The 21,237-nt window shown below is 35.7% G+C and overlaps 1 long non-coding RNA gene across 1 annotated transcript; it reads left to right on the top strand.

The window, feature by feature from the left end:
• The first annotated feature begins 1,234 nt into the window (after positions 1–1,234).
• On the top strand, positions 1,235–19,259 carry LOC146592272 (uncharacterized). Its single transcript, XR_014896618.1, has 6 exons — positions 1,235–1,308; positions 1,683–1,822; positions 4,068–4,247; positions 8,013–8,172; positions 17,183–17,243; positions 19,186–19,259. It is a non-coding gene; the product is annotated as an uncharacterized LOC146592272 (long non-coding RNA).
• The last annotated feature ends 1,978 nt before the right edge of the window (positions 19,260–21,237 follow it).

Here is a 21,237-nt window from a genome sequence, read left to right as displayed (position 1 = left end):
AGCATATATATCACAGTAAAGCTTCACTGAAGTAATGCAGTGGTGGGAAACACATGTCAAAAATTACAATAATAGTACAATTTGAATAATGACTAGTGTGATGCTACTTTAAGCACTGTCATAACAATCAGTGGTGGCATTCCACATCTGCAAAACAGTTGTGCAGGTGGATCTTACTGAATGGCAGAAAAGTTGGAGACTTTCCAAAACAAAAGTTAAATTTATTCAGTGAATATTCTTCACTATATTTTCTATCATAGGAAGCTGCTTCCAGTAATTTGAGAATTCCTATAATTCAAAATATGAACTTTATATATACAATTACTTCTTATTAATTAACTGAACTGCTATTTCTTAAAGCTTAAAATGTATGCATTATCAAAGAACTAATAATTAATACTTCTGTAGTTAAAAATCTGTCTTGACAGTTCTAATCATTAGTCTTAAATGTCGATACAATGATTCTGCTCTAATGCTTAGACTTTCAGTCACAAGAGATAATGAAGCATAATTATACTTCAACACAAGTTTCTACATTTTTTTTTTCAAAATTTGATTTTCAACTGGATTCTAAAATTTTAATCTCCAAGATTCCCCCTTTTTTTTACTGTCTTATCAAACATCAATATGCATGTAACTCATTTAGTGAAATTAAAATGTGCTTCTGAGTCCATTGTCAGAGTCCCACCTCCTCCCAGTCTWTAATACAGAAAGACAGTCTGATAACCTCCCCGAGTTACTCCTTGCGTTACTCTTACATTTGCAGTATGTGTATTTATGTATGTTGATATTTTGTGGAATTTTGGTGCTCTGAGTCTTCATTAGTAAGGAAATTTTTGTAGTCTACAACACTAGAATATATGCTTCATACAGTTAATTTTGATGTTTAAGATCTGATACTTAACTTGTATTGTAGGCACAACCCAGCTTGACTGATCTAAATGTGAGTTGGCCATTACTGACTTTTGTTATAGTCTAAGTCTTGTGCCTAGCTTTGAGCTGTTCTGCATCATCAGAAGTGTATTCAAGTTCCAGGCCATACCTGCTGAGCATGTCCATTTCCTTAAGTGCGTTTTTTTTCTTACATTGAGAGTTACTTTATGTGTTTCTGTCCTGGTTCAGTGTCAGGCCCAGTTCAGTTTCTAGTCTAATTGTAGAGAAGAAATGTGCTTTCAGTATTTAAAAAAAATATTTCTATTTAAAGTTGCCTATTAACAGAGCATATAAACACTTGTTTACTTAATCAATTCTAGTAGGGAGAAGATGCCCCCATAGAATGTGCAGGAGTGAATAATGTGGACTTCTGAGGTGAGGAAAGTGCATTTTTAGATTGTGGTGCTGGTAATATGTGGTATTRTCACCTCAATTTAACTATACTTGATGAGAGTGGCACTTCTGCTCTTGGAAGGTCAAAGAAGCAGTAGTTCTTTATGTGTGTGTTATTTTCAATTCCTCAAACAAGGATACATATTCAGCTGGGAGAATAGCTGTCTCATGTCTGTATGGCTTTGTAGAAAGCTTTATGGGTTGCTAAGGGTGCTAATAGAGTTTGTAATGCAATGTGTGTGTGAGCATATTGCTCATACTAAAGCAATGATTTTTTTTTAAGGACTATCTTGTTTCCTTTTTTTTCTTGATGATTGGATTTTCTTTTTATATTGTATCTTTTTATTTTATTACAGATATAGAAAGGTAGGTACAGGTAACAGGCACATGAAGACACTGAAGAGATGCCTTCTTGAATTGTGAAGATCAGATTTCTGGTGAAAGAAAAATAGTATGCTAAAAATGAGACCTGCTAATAGTAATGGATTTTATTTAGGTACTTTTTATTAAATATATTTAAAATTCCTTACCATTGATCAGTAGCTGCTTGTTTTGATACTGGAAGTTACCTATTTTTTCCTCTCTTGATTGTGATATATTCCACATCAGAATTATTTATAGGCCATTGCAGTTATCCTTCCAAACACTTTAAGCCAGCAATAGTTCCTTTCAGTTCCTATGTAGGATTTTTTTTTTAATCTATATATTGGAAATTGATGGAATTTGCCTGTAAACCTCGGACAGCAGAGTAAGCTACTTCAGGAAAAATGTCGTATCTGGTTGTAAGATACATAGGATGATGCAGTGCATCAGCTATGTCAGAATAATAATAAAATGGTAGTTCATAAAAATATTCAGCAATATTTTTACTTCTGCAGACTTTCGTTATGATAAGGTATATTTGAATTAGGATATCAACTCGCACCAAATCATTCCCTGGAGTACCTTTTTGAGGGGAGAACAGCTTTTTTAAAACATACAACCCCCCCGCCCCCCCCCCCCCCCCCCCCGAAACATTGTAGTTGAATTTTTGGAGCAGTAGAAGGAAGCATACTAGCTGAAACACTTGAGTTGTGCATTCCAAGTGAGAAGAAGAAATATTAAAAACTGTCTGATGCTTGAGCATCCTAGAGCTTATTTAATGAGATACAGTAAATTCAGCAGCTTTGTATATGCAATGTGACCTTATCTAAGAACGAAGGATACTACAAGATGATATGTAATTATAAAATTCTCATTCTCTTTAGACTATATCCATTTAAGATGTGTCCGTCTTCTAATCTTGATTTGGAAGTAGTGAGGCTTTTTACCATTCAGGAGAAAACTGCTGTAATTCTAGGTAACACCACTAAGCTATAGTGTTATCATGGAGCAATGGTGTTCTAATGCAGCAACGTTGTTGTTGTTGTTGTTTTTTTTTTTTTTTTCCTCTCTCCACTGCCTCTCCAGTTATTGTGAAGGAAACTCCATATACAATAAAATAATTTTTTATGATAGACAGTGGAATCGGCAGAAGGGTAATTTTGCCCATGTTAGGTTTAAAATGATTAATTTTTTGTGTAGGTGGTATCAAACAATATTATGTTTCAGGATATTTTAATTAGTCATATTTTTTTAAAAAAAGGCAAGGTCCTCAAATTTTTCGCACTTGTATTCCAATTCTCATTTTACCTGATGTCACTGCACTCAGTGGAGTGCAGGTTGAAATATGAACAGAGATTAAGAGAATCGCAGTTTTGAGGGTTTTGAGTATTTTCAGTAAATACAGAATAGTTTCACAAAGCTGAGTTTTTGGCAGTACCACGTTCCCGTCAGACCATGTTGTGACCTGGTCTGTGTCAGGATACTCTCCTGAAAATGCATTGTGCAGCACTCTGTTCTTTCTTGTTTTCCACCCACATCAGCTTTCTGATCCGGACACTACATCCAAAAATTTGTGCTTGAATTTTCAGCAGCATGCTCTGGTGTCAACAAGTGGGTAGCAGGGGAGATAATGTGTCAGGTCGGTATTTTACTATTGAAGGATTTGTTTTGAGCCTGTAGTGAAGTGTAAGTGAAACATCTTCTAGGCAGTGCCCTGATATACATATTCATGAAAATTTGCTTCTTGGATGATTGTTTAATTTATGTTTGAATTGACCAAATGAGAGAGCATTTTCAAGTGTTAAAATAGCTCTACATACTACATGTGCTTCTGATTTCTCCCCACCACCACCACTTCTTCTGGATTTAGAGCCTTATTTCCCCCCTTTTCTTTTTTTTTTTAATTTCTCCCCTGATGCTATGTAAAATGGCCATAAAATGTACTGTCAAATCTAAACCAATCCTAAGGGAGGGTTTTTTTGGTTTTTTTTTTGTGTTTTTTTTGGAAACCTTTAGTATTAATCTATAAATGTTCATGTGCACATTTATGCCACTTAAATTGACAATATTTCATATAGATAATCATGTTCTAAAAATAAGAATATAGTTAAACCTTATCTTAGTTGGAAAGTAGTGAGCTAGACTGTATAAGTAATCTAGTGTGTAGCATTTTCATTATCACTAGTATAAGTGAACTTTAATACTCATGCAGACACTCAACTAGCATTTAGTAGTTCATTTTCTTTTGTTTCATAGGTAATTTGTGCTGTGTCTTCCCTACTGTACTGAGTCATGATCTGGGATTACATAGAATTTTTAGCCCTGTGGTACGTAAGGCATAAGTCACTTACAGTAACTTCTTTGTCTGTTTTCTGCAGGTGTARAATGGAGGGATTCCCTGCGTTTCCCTCCGAAGAGCACTGTGCAGTTTGGTTAATTGTTTACAACCCACTTAGAGAAGCACTTAGGAAAAAGGCTAATGGAAAAAAATGTAGTCTGGGTTTAAGAGTTCCCTTAATTGAAACCATTCCACTGGAAACTATAGCAGGAACTAAAAGGTGAGTTCGTGAACTTACTTGAGCTTTTGCGTTAGTACTAACTTAAGCTTTGACTTCTTGTAGCTATGAAAGTAGTTGACAGCTATGATTATTTCAGGCAAAGTAGTTGTGTTTTTGTGTGAACTACAGAAAAATAGGTGCTGATAGGGGATTTTTGGCTGAATACTTTATCAGATTCCTGTTTAAGCTGTGATACAGCATTCTCCAAGACAAGTGACTCAAGTTTTATGTAGGATTTTTTATACATTACTGTTTATTTGAACATTTCAGTATTTTTTTTTGTATTCTGTACAGTCTTTTCTATGAAGACGTACCAGCAAACAAGTTATTGCTCTAAGTATTTTGTGATTAAATCTAATATTTAAAAAATAAAAATTAAAAACTAAAACTTTAAATGTGGAGGTGACTTTGACTTGTTCCTGGTAGAATATTGCTTTGATCCATCAAACAAATTGTCTTCACTGTAAAATCGTCCCCATATCTGCACAAGAGAGAAGGGAAGTAATCTTTATAGATATAAATTTAACTTCAGCAGGAAGAAGGGTGACTGTTCCGGTGCTTTGCAGGGGTTGAAAGAGGTGATTGTCGTCTTTTGTTCTTTTGCAATAGATTTCAGTGTGACCTTAAATGAGAGATTGGTGTGTTGTGTGGTTACGCGTACGGCCTTGATACACTGCTTGGATTTTGATTTAGTGAGCTTGCTGATGCTCTTGCCCCTAGCTTGAAGACTGACTTAATTACATAAGTATGGGCTAACACTGAAAAAAATTAGGAGAAGAAATGAAATATTGTCCAAAGATTGTTGCTAATCTTAATTTTTGCTAATTTAACACAAATATAATAAAAATTCAATATACTTTTTTTGGTATATGTTTTTCTCAGTTGCTGAATACTATACAGATTCTTATTCAGGGTCAGATTTTTTCCCCCTTTGACTTGTAGCTGCAGTGTCAAAGAGCTAGGTATTTTCTCTTCTGCATGAATTTGGATTTGCTTTCAAGGCTTATTTGGACATATCTCAGCTAATCAGACCTYCGAAAACTATGTGGCTCCAACGAGCTTCTGCAATCTTTGTTGGAAGTGCATAGTTCTTGATGAGCCAAAAAACTGACATGCCCGCTTCGTGCCCGTATGGTCCTGTCCTGACCTTGTGTCTGTCCCCTTAATGAACTGGGTAATCTGGTCCAAAGCTGTGCACACAAAATTATGCACATTTTTCTGCTAGAAGAATGAGTTGGGCTTTTTTTTTTTTTTTAATTGTGTATTGCCAGCTTTCATATAGGCACTTAAAACCCCAGGTATCCCTGGTAGACTAAGGTAGCCCAGGTAATCCTCTTTCACCCTGTCCACTTGAGGAAGCGTGGAACTGCAGCCGACCTAAACATACCTACGCTGTCATTAAACCACGWAGCTCTAGTACTGGTTCTTCACCACGGCTACGAAGTTGTGCTGGGCACAGGCTGCGAGACCCGGGGAGCTTGCTGGTCGGAAGGCGCTGCCCTCCGCGTAGCTGCAGCTGCGCTSGCGTTGATAACCAGGCTAGTTCAGAGGCTTGAGCCTTAGCAGCTTGGACAGCAGCATGCACACCTTTAAGGCGGGATCTGGTGTTAAATGGTGCTCGTAGTGATTCACCTTATACAGTTGTATCCTGCAGTGGTAAGGACGCAGAAGGAGTTCCTAGTCTAGCTTTTCGCTTTGAGGAGTATCAGTATAACTTTGGTTAGTTTACTGTGTGAAATGTGGGTTAACTTTCTGGTGTGAGCATTTGTATGTTCCAATAGTGTTCAAAAACAAGGGGGCAATTTTGATGCTTTTTGCTTCCTGTGTTTGCAGTTGATGGGGTTTTTTTTTCTTTTGTAAGAAAAAAATTTTTTTTTGCTTTTCTTTTAGCATTTTTGTAAAAAACATTTTTTATAAAATATGAAGGAAAGAGTTCAAAAGCTTATTTAACTTCATATTAGCTTCTWAAAGAAATGTTATAAAAAATTAGGAAAAAAATATATAAATATATRTATTTTTTGAGTAACACCTTAAAACTAATGAGTTTTTGCTAGCCTTGAAATTATCGTTCATCTGAACTCAAGGCATCTATTTTGAAATAGGCTTAATGCTCTCCTAAARATTGAAATTGTATTTCAAGTGATTTAAGAACAAACCTTTTTCTTTGTAAAATAAACCTGCTATTCATGCAAAAATAATGCTTTTTGAATCTGAACTTTAAGTCAGATAACTTACCAAAGGATCATTCTTTTGTTACTGCTCCAGTGTTAGTCCTTATACAAAATAAAAAGTGAACTCTTACTACAAATAGCACTTTGGAAGTATAGCATGTTCATCTAAATAAAGCATATAAATTATGATGCAAGTTTTCTATTTCAGTATGGTTTATTGGCAAATGCAGACAGAAGTGTCTGCTATAAYATAAACAGTTTAGTCTTTAAGCTATGTTTTTTCATAAGATTGACATTTGCTGCTTTTTCCAGATAACAGTAGCCAACATTGTCTTATCGGGAGAAAGGTTCTGCAAGTCATAGTGAGACTAACAACAGCTTTGAGTAATGGAGTAGTGGTGCGAGTCTGCAGCAAAGTCTATGTTTGGGAAAAGACTGAAAACTAACATACCTCCAAATAATTTAACAAAACCAGCTTTTGTGTGCAGAAGAAAAAATCTCAATAGCTCAGAAATGTGAACTCAAACATGTTAAATTGGATTGAAAATTATGAAAGTACTCTGCACTTTAGGGAATATTTCAAAGTTGAGAGGTTTTCTTTTTAAGAGAAAGAATGTTCACTTCAGGAACTAATGTTCATGTTCACTTTTTAGTTTTCATTTAGCACTTGATTGTAACACTGAACCTGTATTGCAAGGTAAAAATCTAATGATTGATCTTTTTCCCCTAACTTAAGGGGTTGCACCAAAGAATACTTTAGTAAAATCTATATCAAAATTGCTGTTCTGCATTTCTTGCATCTCTAGATGTGTATCTTCTCCTTTGAGAAAGGTTTTCCTGATGCCAGTAAAGAACGTGTTATTATTGCACATAATGCTGGACGAGCACAATTAATTCCAGCTCTCTTCTCTTTGTTAGTAGCTATATCACATAGCCCTTAATGTAAGTTCAGTTGAAACTATTTCTGCARCTGAAAGGGAGTTTTAGTATCCCCTTTCTCTTTTCTTCTACTTCCTGCATACCCAGCCTGCTAAGGTTTTTCCTTCTTTAGTAATAGAAACTAATTTTTTCTTTCAGAAACTGCTTCTTAGATTTAGTGTTTGGAATACTGAAGAGGAGAAAGTGCTCACTTTCTTTTTTTTCTTTTTTTTTTTTCCTACTACAAGTACTAAAGTTCATTCTCTTTTCTAGTTTTATCTTCACAGCTCCTTCTGTTGCAAATGAAAAAGAAACAGACCAATACTATACAGATCTATTTTTAGGATCAATAGAATTTGTTCTATGAGATYGTTTGAAAGAAAAAAGAAATAAAACATAAGAGGTATAAGAAATGCCAGAAACATGGTTTCCAGCCATGTTATTCTACTATGGCCATAAGCATAGCTATAATTTCAAGCCCTTGAGCTATCATCTTTTAATATCATTAAGCTTTAAGCTTACTCACTTTTCTCTGATTCACTAAAGAAGAAATTAGTAATGGCATGTATTACTGTATGGGGTGAATATGCAAGTATTTTGCTTATCGATATTTAATGCCTTGTACTTCAGAAACAGAGTGCTAGTGGTGTGTTTTTTTTTTTTTTTTAATTTCCAGTGATCTGCAAGAAATAGAGGGAATAAATGAACAAAGTCAGTCAGTTGGCGTTACCTGCTCCTCCTGTAGTGGCAGAGATTCTGCACCACCCTGAACCCCTCTCAGAAAACGGGAACCACTGTGGATTTTCTGCAGGCTCTTCCAGGACAAGAACCATAACGTAAGTGATAATCTAGCAGACGTAGTGCTGAGAAATAGACCAGGGAAGCTGTGATTGAGCGTACTAACGAAGCTATAGCCCTATCTGCCTAGGGYGTGCGAGCAGAGAGAGACAGCAGAGAGACTGCAGAGACGGTAAACTCCAAGTATGAAAACAGCGTTGACAGAACATAAACAGGTCAACTGGAGACTGGCATGAGCATTTTCAATGTTATTTGAAGATAGAAGGTAGATGTTAGTCTCGACTTTAGTGTAAATGATGCTCTCATTTAGCGTTTTCTATTTCTTTGCTGTTTACTGGAACTCTTCACTAGAAATCTTCAGTGCAAACTTAGTATCTCTGAGGTTTTCAAAAGGAGCTAGTTCGCTGCTTCTATTTTAGAAAGAATTATTTTTCTAATCAGTTACTATTATAATTGGAACTAGGGCAAAGCTGAGTACTKTTGAAATGTCCAGTCTAAGAGAATCCCAAATCTTTGGCAGAGACACTTAATGCAGATCTTAAATCAGCGTATGTTGTAATCAGAAATCTCTTAATCCTATTTTTGTCACTAACCTTATTGCTGATGGAACTGATTACGAGAACAGCTGTACTAGGACAACCTAAATGTCTTTCCAGCAGAATATTCTGTCTCTGACAGTCCTTAAAAAGAATAGGATAGAGGATATTCTTCTTGGGGTATTCTTCCCATATCCAAACTCCTAGGCCTCAGTTTCTTGTAGTAGAATTAAGTCAGGGCTGCTTTGATACTTACTGGCTCTCAGTGGGTATGCGTAGATGCTACCTGAAAGTACATGAATGTCGTGTCCTGAATGTTGTGTCCCGAATGTCATATCCTGTGTTTCAATTGCTTAACCTCCATTTTTGTGAATAAATAGCTATATCTAAACTGAACAACTGGTTGCTATTCATTTTCTTCATACTATTCATAGTTTTATAGACCTCTATCACTTCTTTCTCAAGGTTAAGTAGACTAAACTTACCTAGTCATGAATCCATTGCCTTTCCTTGTCCTTTGAAACAGAAGGTTGTCTGCATTAGCAATTTAGCTTGGATCAGGATTGCACCTGTGACCAAATCTACTTGTCTAATTACTGCATTTTGGCTTGTATCACAGTAGTCCAGAAGCAAAATCTAGATTCTTTTTAGATAGCACTACACTAGAAGATGTTCTCCAAATACTAATGGTCCTGTGATTCAGAGGACTGAACAAGACCTTGTTTTAACAAACAAACAAACCAAAAAACAAAACYCTCTGAGCTGTGAATGGTGTGGCTGTGGGTCCTAAGCAATCAACCTTTCACTCAGCACATCCACTCTTGCTGCCCTGTGTTGTTTGTTAATATAGAACTGGGGAAAGTCATAACAGCACTTGAGATGCAGTTACACYAGGAAACTGCAAGACTGTTGGGTTCTAATTTCATTCTCTGTTACTTTTCTAGTATTTCCTAGCACTTTATTTACATTTTTAATACAATTTAACCTTAAATCCTGTTATCCTAGAACTATCTGTAAGACCAGTATCTCCTTTTTGAATAGGGGAAAATCAGCTCAGAACCCATTACTGTGCAAAAGTTGGACTCTCCATCACGTAACTTGTTTTATGTTTGTCAGCACTGAATTTGGTCAGCAACTTTTTCACGCAGACAGTATTTTTGATCTGTCCTTTTTTTTTTTTTTAAGTATCTCTCATCTTCACAAACGTAAATATCAGCAAAATTATCATAGTACAAGGTAACGCCTTCTTCCAGAACGTTTATGAATTTGGAGTTGCTTTATCTTCTTTCTATTGTTGGTTGCTCAGCTAAGTCGATGAGAAAGGACGTTAAGGCAYGTCCTGATAACCCCCAGCCTTTTTGGAAGCTTGTTTCAGTTTTTCATACTGTATTTTATGCTTTGTTTCTTGCTACTTTTTCTGTGTGTTTACTGGAAAACAGGGAGCCTATGAGTATGCTATATGTTTCTTATCCAAATCAGTTCTYTAGAAATTTTTTTAAAAATTCCAAAAGCTCAGAAATTCTTATAATTTATCTTCAGAACACCTTTTCCAAATTACAGCCTTATACCTGTCCAGTGTTGTGTGTGATTTCCCCTTTTCCCATGATTTATCCAGGTAAAGTGAACTAATGATTTTTTTTTTTTTTATCGTTTTGCCTCTCTTTTTCTGCTTTCATGGCAGAGGTTGGTTTTTTGATTTGTGTATGTGTGTGTGTTGGCGTGTTAGCTCTAGATGAACTGTGGTCAATTAATGGARAGTATTACAGGCAGAATATTAAACAGTAATTCTCACCTAAATATCCCCTTAAAATGAAGATATTAAGATTTCTTCTTTCCCTTTTCTGAGTCCTTTGGGAGTATTACTTATCTAATATTYAGACGTAAACTATTGTTACAAAAAGTGCAAAAAGACAATGATGCACACATTTTTGAGAATACATTAAGTTTACTTCTTGGATAACTGTAGAAATTAAAACTTTAAACTGAGTGAGGTAGCCTCTAACAAAATGAATATAATTTTATAACTTAYGTTACACCACTTAAGTTATGGGTTGGTACTTAAAAGCAACTTTAATTTAGGGAGAATGATTGTTTACTTTTTAATAGGAGTTTAAATGTAAACTTCAAGCAAGAAACTAACCACTCAGTTCATTTACCCATGGTGTCTCCAATGTAAAAGCATGCATTGTTTCTTCTTTTGGCTTGCTGAGGCCCCCTCTGGTCTACTAAATTTTGGAAATTTGTGTGCCTGAACCCTAAGGCTACTCAGAAGTCTCTTTTACAAAGTGGAGGARGATTCAAAGCTACTTACTTAAGTAGTTAAAATTGCATCAGATTATCTGTGAGAAATAGGTACCATTGCAAATCCAAGTTACTGTTAAGATTCCTGTCAGCAAAGGTAGTCATTTCAGCTCTTTCTTATAAAAATCAACCTAATAAAGTATTTTCAAACATCTGTCAGCAGAGACTTGAGGACCTAACCTTCGGTGAAACCAGAAACCCTTAATGAAGGACAGCTGGTCCAAACTGCTTCTGCTTCCATAAGGCTTCAGCACCTCTTTGATGTATAGGTAGGTCACACTTGTGACCAAATAGCTTTCTAGGAATAATCTATTTAGCCTAATCTGCGTAGTCTGAGTATGCAGAGTTAAATAAACTGGTTTGTTATTTATCTTCAGATTCTTTAAATGCTCTGCCTACAAATACATCAATGTATGATTTTTTTTGAATGTTCAAACTTGAGATAAACTGAACTAGTCTGATCTGTTTTATGTATCCCTGTCCTGTGGCAAGCCAGTAGAATCCACTTCCTCCCTTTTCTGAAATGGAAAATGTCTTCTATTTATCCACGATCGATGGACAAATTGCTTTGCTTTGCTTCGCTTCAATGAAATATACCTGCTATTCCAACCTCTTATCAAAGGGCTGGGTTTAGTTCCTTTAGGTTTGCCTTTTTTTTAGGCACTTGGTTGTTCCCAGAGGTTTTTCACAAATTCGGGATGATCAAAAAGTTGTGGGCTAAGAAAAACTAAAAGATTTCACATTACACTTCCAAACTGGGTAGAAAGGGGAAGGTGAAAGGGTGTTTTTAATAACATAATAGATAGTTGCTTTAATTTCAGTCTAACTGAATGAAATTGAATGAAATTGGTATAATTTACTTAAAGAAACACAAGAAAAGGTCATTGATAACTATATATAGTGCATATCAGCATCCTATAACTAATAATATCCTACTAGTAATAACCTGAAGCTTAGTGTTGCCTTGAAAAAAAAAATCTGAATTTCATACAGGAAAAAAGCCTAGGATCTTGGTCTCCATTTTTTTTCTATTTTTTAAATGGCATGACTACTAATAAGGTTAAAAATAGATACCTAATAATTAAAAATATTGCTGAAGTTGATGGAGATGTTGAAAAAAAAAATATATATATATATATATATATTCAACCGCTAATGTTTAGAAGTGACTTTTATGCATTTCTTACATTGCAAAAAGTATGCTATTCTCTTTTGTGGCCTTTCCGTGAGCGCTTTTTTTTCCTGACTTGGCAGAAAAGAAAGCAAGCATTAGTAAGTTGACCTATATTATATTTGGATACCCATCTGTCAGTTTAGTTGTCAAAAACTATCTAGAAACTGTTAAGAATAGTTGAAAGGGCAGATTGCCTAAGGAGTGGGTATGTTTGATAGTATCCCAAAGCAGGTTATGTTTGGAAAGTGAGTAAATACAATCAGATCTGTTTATTTCTGAACCTGACAGTTCAGTTTTAGACTGAACTGGGGTCAGGACTTGCTCTTTTATGTAAGATGTTACTTTAGCAAGTTTTGGTTAAATGGAGTGTGATTAGTTGGTACGGAAAGTCCTGTAATAATCTGAGTAATACCTGGCCATTTCTGGGATCATCGTCTTTATATGTATTTCCTAAAACCACTCCGAGATTTTTTTTTTTTTTTTGGCCCCCATTTTGGAAGGTGAGTGCCATTGTAAGGCCACGTTCTTGATGCTAAGGCCCCAATGGAGAAGCAACCCTGAGAACTGTTGATTGTGTGCAGGCAAGTATGTATACAYGTGTATTTTTCCAATGTCCTAACATGACATTTATTTTCGTGTATATCCAGGTACTGTTTTAGATTACCCTGATCTTTCTTAGCATATACGGATGTGACTTCTGTCAAAAAAAAAAAAACTGAGATGCATGTAAGACGCATCTGAATGTTGTTTTATTTTAATAATTGTGAAGCAAAACCTCTGTGGATTTTATGCAAACTTTTGTATTCACTATAATTTTGATTGTTTATATATATATATATTTGTCCTTGAAAACTACATGAGACTTATTCTATACTTGAAATGTGCTTCTATGTACTGAGAGGTTTCGCAAGTATTCTGCTGGTCTCCTGGAGAAGTAGCAAAAAGAAAATACTTGCACAATCCAACCCTTACAGTAACAATGACTTTTTCTCAGTTGCTATTTAAAATTGCARGCATTTGCTGATTTACTTCCTAATGACATGTAAGAGCTTCTGCAAGTCTTCCTTACACTCGGAACAGAAAATATCTTTTAACTGCAAAGTGTCTGGCAAATGTCTTTTTTGAATGGCTGTCCCTGTGGTGGCGAGTAGGTAGTGTAATTGTATCTTTGCTGATACATACTACTAAACTTTGGTATCCTGTGAGTTTGTCATCTTCCCCAAACATGTTAATAGAGTTATATTTTAAGCAATGAGGAAATGACACTTTTCAACATAAGATGTTTTTCTCAAAGAATGTTCCACTCCTGATAATTGTGAAGAAGTATGCAAATCCATTTCCAAATACAGAACAGACTCCTAAATTGGCTACAGCAAACTTACTCRTGTAACTTTGTCACTTTTTGTAATGTACAGTTTAAAAATGCCAGAAAATCCTGGGATGTTTTCTGAGTTTTTGGTTCTCTGTGTTTCCCTCCCAGTGGGGAGACATTAGCAATTACAGCCAGATCACTGATTCACAGCATCCCAAATTTATTTTACCCTTTTAATTTTTTGTAGTATTCTTACAATGTCCTCAGAAATATTTTACGTATTTACCATAGATTTGAAAGAAATTATGGTGCATATAAGTGACATACACTGTATTCTTCTCACCGTGATTGAATCATGTGAATAACAGGTGGCAAGTTTACAACAGGTCTCAAAATCTTCCTAAATAGTTTTCAGAGTTGTGGAGAACAAGAAAACTCTCCAGAGAGCACTACTCTCTATGTAGGCACATACATCCCTGGTCAGTTATTAAACCTGGAGATTCTGAACRAATATCAATCTAGGATGCAATAAGAAATTTTAAGTGATTTCAGCTCTAAACTTGGAATTTGATGGCCTAAAGTACAATCTAAAGCAATAGTAACTGAAAAAAAGTGAGTCGGCAGATATGTGAATTGTATGTCACACTATTTAAGAACAAAAGCTCTAAATTATTGCCTGATTTTAAGTACTTCTAAAGTAAGACAAATGTGGAGAATATTTAGTTTTACTAAAATGCTTAAATATCATTGAATCTCTATTGAGTCTAAATTACAATGCTTGGAAAATACTCAAAAAATAAGCAGACTATTTTGATTCAATAAGTTATGTAGTAGTGGATATTTTATAGCTCCCAGCTGTAAAATCTTAAGCTCCCAGCATTTCTGCTGGRAATCTTTATTGTTTATTCTACATATTTACCCCAGAGCAACAGATCTGTGATTGTGGAAGGCCTTGGCTGGTGCAAGCAGTATGGGAAGACGATGCCTTCCTGGGACTGAAGCACAGAACGTGATGTTAACGACCGAGTCACTTGCTAATTGAAGTAATCGGTCAAGATAACGATGGAGGGAGGATTTTCTAGTGAGTAGGGAGGGACGGGGAGAGATGCAGAACCTCWTTGGAAGTAGAAACGTGATTCATGGGTATAGGCTTGGGAGGACTTGTGTTAGGGTTGGCAGTGAAGAAGTTTCTCACTCAACTCTCGGGAATGATGTTTGAAACCCTCACTGTTTATATTTGTTACCCTGAGCTGGCTTACACTCACCAGGTGTGTTTTGCAAGTACGTAGCAGACTGCAGAGTTGATAATGGCATAAAATGGAAGACTAACTGCAAATTCTAAATTAAATTGAGTTATTACTTCAGGATGGAGTTTTTCTTGCTTCTTACTGTAATTCATCCAAGTCAGTGTGGTCAGTATGGTGTTCAGCCCTCATTTATCACTTTTGCATGCCCCTTTTACAGTTGGATTTTCAAATTGGGTTTTAATGTTCATGCCTTTCCGAAAGTAAATGTCAGTAAGTTTTAGTTTATTTTACCTGATCGTTCTTAAGATAGTTTAACTTAGTAGAAACCTATAATTGCACTCAAAAACTTTAGTCAGAGTTGGGCAAGACTAGTTTTATTTTAGATTACGGAAAGTGATTCAGAAACACCTGGAGTAAAGATTTATATCCCTATCTAAATTTTGAAAGCACTGTGGTTTTACAGCTCTTGGGAGGAAAGGCAGGAACTGCATTAACACTTGTTTGTGCAACAGTTAATGCAGTGCTGACTAGAACTTTAAAACCCCCAATATTGATGTCAAAATCTTTAWTAAAAGAAAAGGGAGAGAGTTTAAATATTTGATCTCTTCAATGAGTAGTAAACTTTTAAGGCATTTGAGGAATATTATAATAATGTGAATAAGATTTTTTTTCTTTTTGTCTTGATTTGGATGTCCAAAGTAAAGACCATAAGTTCTCCTGAAAGTTATTGCAGTGGTACAAAAATATGCTGAATTTAAATCTCCACAGATTATATGCACACACCACTCATTGGAAAAGTGATTTATTTCTCAAAGAATTAAATATCTCAGTTTCATTGAAGATTACTGTGTGCTTTTAGCCCAATATGTTGTAAATTCAGGTTTCGATTTGCAAGGATTTGAAAACCTCTAATTTTATACTTTTCAATAGTAATATTGTATTAATCGGGTGACTTGTATCTGTGTAAAGCTGTACTGCTGTTTAAATCCTTCTCTAGAGATGGTGAAAACGATACCATGTGGTCTCGAGCCTGGTAATCTATGTTGGCTAATCCCTTGCTTTAAGCAGATAGAGGACGGCCACTAGCTGAAGAAATTCTRGCCAGTTTCATCGCTCCGGGTTGTTTGCGGAGCTCTAAAGTAGTAGAGTGATGCCAACTGTTGYTTTCTCTATAAATTTCCATCAGTTGGGGTTGTCGTTCATCACTGACAGCACTCCATCCAGTATCGTTTCACTTGAGTTAGAGTGATAAATCAYGCTATGTAATTTCTCTGAAGAGCGTAAAACCATTGCAGCAGTGTATCTGTTAAGAATATAATGCGAGCCTTTCGGAGCAGCAGAACATTGAAGATTTAATCATAACAGCACCATTTACAGGTGTGCGCTAATGTATCTTAACTAAAAAAAAATGGCTTGCTTTCTGAATGAGAAACAAATATGTCTTGGGATAATCTCTTCTACCCAAGTTATCTTCTCTGTTAAATTGGATTTTAAGATACGTTTGTTTAAAATATACTCAGGAACTTGAAAGGAACAAGTGTTTCCAGTATTTCTGTAGCTCTGTGAGATGTTTGCACRTAAATTTAAGGTGATCAATTATGGTTTCACAAAGGAGACAAGCAAATTCTATTCAGACTCATCGAAAGCTGCTTTTATCTCTTYGTTGAAGAGAATAACTTTTCCTGCTTTTCTTCAAGGTCACTAGGAAATTGATGGCAATAATGCATTTGTTTTCATTTATTTTTATAACAACATTATGATTCAAGGGAAATGTTTTCTTAAAGCGCTTGTTCCTGTCTGCCTCCATGCATGTGTTTAGGGAAAACCAAATTCCTTTGAGTATTGGAGGGAGCTGAGAAAAACTGACAAATCTGTCTCTGACTAGGCCATACTTTCTTCTTTTCTACTGCCTAAATCCCCAGGACTAATTTATAAATTCTCTTGTCTCCTCTCCCTGCATCTTTTTCCCTACTTAGTCTAGTTTGTATTWGCTAAAAATAACTTTTCTTCCTTTGCAGCCAATGTGACATCAGATCTGTTTCCAGCTTAAAGCTTTTAAGACTTACCTTGTCACTGGAGAAATATTTTAAAATGGTCTTCATAATACGGCTTTTCAGATACTGTTATGTTCTTTAAAACAAAAAACCCTCAATCCTCAGTGCTCATTTTTCCCCACTTCAAGGCGTATTCATGGCTTCTTGAAATTTTTCATTTAGTCACAGTCCAGACAAGTGCTTTCCATGGATATATATATATATATATATATATATATATATATATATATATATATATATGTTTATATATTTTTTTTCAGCCATGTAACTGTCACACTTCAGCACTATTTGAAGATTACACTGTAATGATTATGAATGATTTCTTGCTTAATTTATATAAATATTTTATATTGAAAGGTGAATCATTTGTACCATATGCAAGTACATATCTTTAATATTGGCTTTTTCCTGACATTTGTCCTAGAATCAGAACCTGCAAGATGAGTAAACATGCATTGGGTATGAGAATTGGCTAGAAAACAAAGGTGAGTGTATTTCAAAGAGGAAGGACACCTGCAGCAGAAATGAGGTCAGTGGTAAGGGGAGAGGCAGTTCTCATAAGGCTATGTCCAACTTAAAAAGAGGTGAAGAAACACAGTGTACAGCACAACAGTACTAGATCTTTAAGCTGAAACTTTTAAGTTGGTAATAAGGACCGGCGCCCCATAAGATGCATACTTTGGGTTAGTTCCAGGTTGCCCGGTGTGGGAGTGCTGTGCAATGCAAACTACGGCACGGTAGGTGTTACACTAGGGAGATTCACTTCCACGTATTGCTCCTGTTCTGGTCTGAAATGCTAGTGTAAAGAATCCTAGAAGACCCAGATTGATGGTGTGAGGAATGGAATGAGATCAGAGGAAGGGGAAAATGCACTTTGTGCTTTAGGAGAAAGAGAAGAGAAGAATGTAGTCCTACAAGTCATTTTTGTGTGTACTCCTTAATGCATGTGCACTTGACTTATGAAGGACAAATTAATTGCTTGATTCTTCAAAACACTTCAGGAATTTCACAGGCTTAAAATCAGGAAGGTCATTTTAGCGTTGGTCTAAAGTGCTAAGGTCTTCTGCAGGCTCAGTAAAAAGATCCATAGCATTTGTAAAAGCCTAACATGATTGCTAAACACATTTCTCCAAAAAACAGCACATCAACTTAAAAACATTATTTTTTTTTTTAAAAAAAGTGTATGTTCAACTTTTTTTGCCTCTAAATATTCGTGATATTTATAAGATTTTTATCAAATATTTGTTTGCTGTAAAGCCTTTAGCCCAGTCATTTAGGGCTATCTCTTTAAAGAAAAGTTGTGACTTTTATGACTCCTGAAATAATGAAAGCAATAGCAAAATATCATGAAACCCATGAGAAAAATCAAGAGAGAATTCAATTCTGAGCTTAATGCACTTAATGCAGCATAACAGTACTGACTCTGTTCTGGAGATACAGCAGTTTTGGACTGGCCATTAAGGGGACCCATGGGATATTTGTAGCTTCAAACTTGGAACGGTTTTCAGACAGGACTATAATGACACTTGGCTATATGAAAGTTCAGATATTCCTTTCTTCTCCCTCCATTGCATGTAATAACTATGCTTAGATCTGATATGTAATGCACGTGGATCACTATATGTTTTGGTTGGCTCTTAACTGAGATTTCAAAAGGGCTGATACAACATTCAGAGAAAGTTTTCTGAGAGGTTTTGGATGATTACAAAGTAAGCGTTGCTTTTGCTCAAAACTGAGGTGTATAATAACAGCCTGGGCCATGGTGGGAGAGGTCATGGAGTTGGGGACTCATGAAAGGTGCTTTAAAGATGAAGAATTCCTGATCAAGTTGTGTAGGAAGCTTGATTGTACTTTAACTGAGGGCAGAAAGCTTCAAAACAGGATGGTCATGGATTGCTGTAATCATAAAGAACGGAAGCTTTTTCAAAATATTAAAGACTTAAGTTTTTAATCATTGTTTCCGCTAACGTGCTGGCTATAAATTAGAATAAATTGCAGCAAAGATCAATGTTTTCATATAATAATATTAGAAGAGATTTATTATTATTGCTATTGAGATTGCATTTAAGTAGAAATGTCTGTTTAAAAACTCTGGGCTTTGAAACATGATTAGCAAATATGAGATTCTTGTATCATCTGCAAATATGAGATATTCTCGTATCATCTGCATAAGCACCTCAACATGCATTTCTTCCTTGTTCTGGGAGTACCCCCTCCCCACCAACCCTGACTTTGCTTTACTTTCCCAGCTCTGTCGTAATCAAGTACAATCCAAGTTCAGTGCAACTGAAATAAAATGACATGTAAAGAGAAGAGATTTCATATAAAAGTTAAGCTATACCATTTATGTGATCATTCAGAATGATGACACAGACCTTTAAAKAAGTTATTACTCTAAATATTTTAAACATTCTTTTCTTTTTCGAGGTATGTACCGTTGGCTCTAGAGAATCATACAGAATGAAAACTGTACCAGTGCATTTTAAAGAAACATTTGAAAACAAAATTTAAAAAAAGGTAGATATGAAGCATACTTAATTGTCTTTTTTTGGAATGTCTTATTTGTCATTTCTAACTTCAAATCTGAGACAGTTTTCAGTCAGAACTAATAATGATATTTCTCTAAATGAGAGTTCACATATTCCTTTCTCTGTCCCTCTTCCATTACATATAATACATCTCCTTACCCACATGCACACAGGTGAACAGATTGTGTATATAATATGACACAAGAATAGGTTGTCCAAATCACATAAAAGACATTGCTTTGTTCTGAAAAAAATCATTGTTAACATGCCCTACTAGGGAATTAAGTCAAGTCTTTCATAAGCATTTTTCTCCATGGAATTTTTACTTCAGCTTATATTTGGCTAAATAAGTAAGTAAACAGCAAATACCAAGCAAATGGTTTGAAGAATTTTCTGATCCTAAGCAATTTTTTCCCAGAAACTGGAAACGCCTGTTGGCTATCAAGCTTTCTTCCAAATTTCAGTTATATAGTCAAAAGTGTCACTTATGGAACAAATTAAAGGTATGGAAGGCTTGTATTTTAAATAATAAACACTTAATGGTAGGCTATGAACAACACTATAAGCTGAAATGATCTGAGATTGAATAACAGGTATGTTAGAATAACTGTTCTTCATTGGAATTCTGCAAACAGAAATGTGGTTCAAGGTATRTGAGTCTTCCCTGGCCACCAACTGGTTTGTGCTGTCTAACATGCTAGGGGTGTCTGAGAATCTGCCAAGTATATGGTAAAAAGTGAAAACAAACACAATTCTTCTCGTGAGGATAGCATGCAGTTAGTGGCAAATGAATTTCCATGTGTATGCTTATCATGGCTTATACTTTTAATTTTACATAATGACTGAGATTGAACAAGATAACGGGCATCTGCTCTTTAGCAGAATTGTAAGCAGACTGTTATAAAACACTTTCAAATGCATAAATAGATTTTTCTGAGAAAAATAGAAAATATGCTCTTAGGTGTCTTGCTCTTCTTTACATGTCTTTATTATTCAAATGTGTTTTAATAATCATTTTTTTGTTGATTAAATAARATCATGAACATGTCTTCATGATTATTATCTCTGATTACCTTATTATGCAACTACTTCTGCTTTTTGACTAGCTTCATCTGTCTTATCTCCTTTCTAGGATATGAACAAGTTAGAGCTGTAGAAACTAGAGTAACAGGACAACAGGAGTTATTAGGAGGACTGAATTTGCAGGGGGGAGGGAAGTGGGCGTCAAGTCAAATTTGAGTGGCGAAGTACAAAGCTGTCTCTCAAAAGTCACCAAAATTCCATAGAAACAATTTCTTTTTTTTTAAAAAAAAAAAGGTAGATCAGAACCCTGTAGAATAGTACATCCGTTTGTGTCCAGTCCTAACYGGCTCCGAGAACCCTTCCTCAAGGGTTTGGTCGGATGGACACCTTCACAGCCCCAGTAGCCCTGACCTAACTGCCCAGTGCAGTGGCAGAGCTTGCCTTTTGTGCCGTGGCTTAGGACCTCCAGCAACTTCCTTAGCTGTAGGAATGCAAATTTGTGTCTCCTTGCAGGCAAGTGTCCCAACCACCAACCTGCAGAGCAGTCTGCATGGAGAGCATTTCTCTTTCCTCCCCTTTCTTCCCTGCCACTGTATCATGCATACAGTAGTAGGGTAACCAGCCTTGGAAAAGGCAGTCAAGGAAATCACTCGTGCTCAGCTGAGTGCCAGGGCTACTGGACCAGCGTGTCAGGTTTTTCTGTCAGTGTGACTCAGTCAGTTTCCTCCGGATTACTTTATAAACATCGGCACCACGTGGGTTTTAAAAGAGGAAAACAAAAAAATGCTTTCCAATAATATTTAGGTAACTGTCATCTAGAGAGTGTTTTGGTCCGTGATCCCAAATAGACGGAGAGATTTTACTGTGGGTAAAACACCTAAGCCCCCAAAGGAGAAGTGTGTGTGTGTGTGTGTGTGTGTGTGTGTGT

This window comes from Rhea americana, unplaced genomic scaffold (genome assembly GCF_003343005.1).
Source record: "Rhea americana isolate MKP2758 unplaced genomic scaffold, rheAme1 scaffold_34, whole genome shotgun sequence".
NCBI classification, from domain to species: Eukaryota; Metazoa; Chordata; class Aves; order Rheiformes; family Rheidae; genus Rhea; species Rhea americana.
This window is presented reverse-complemented; position numbering and strand designations above follow the sequence as displayed.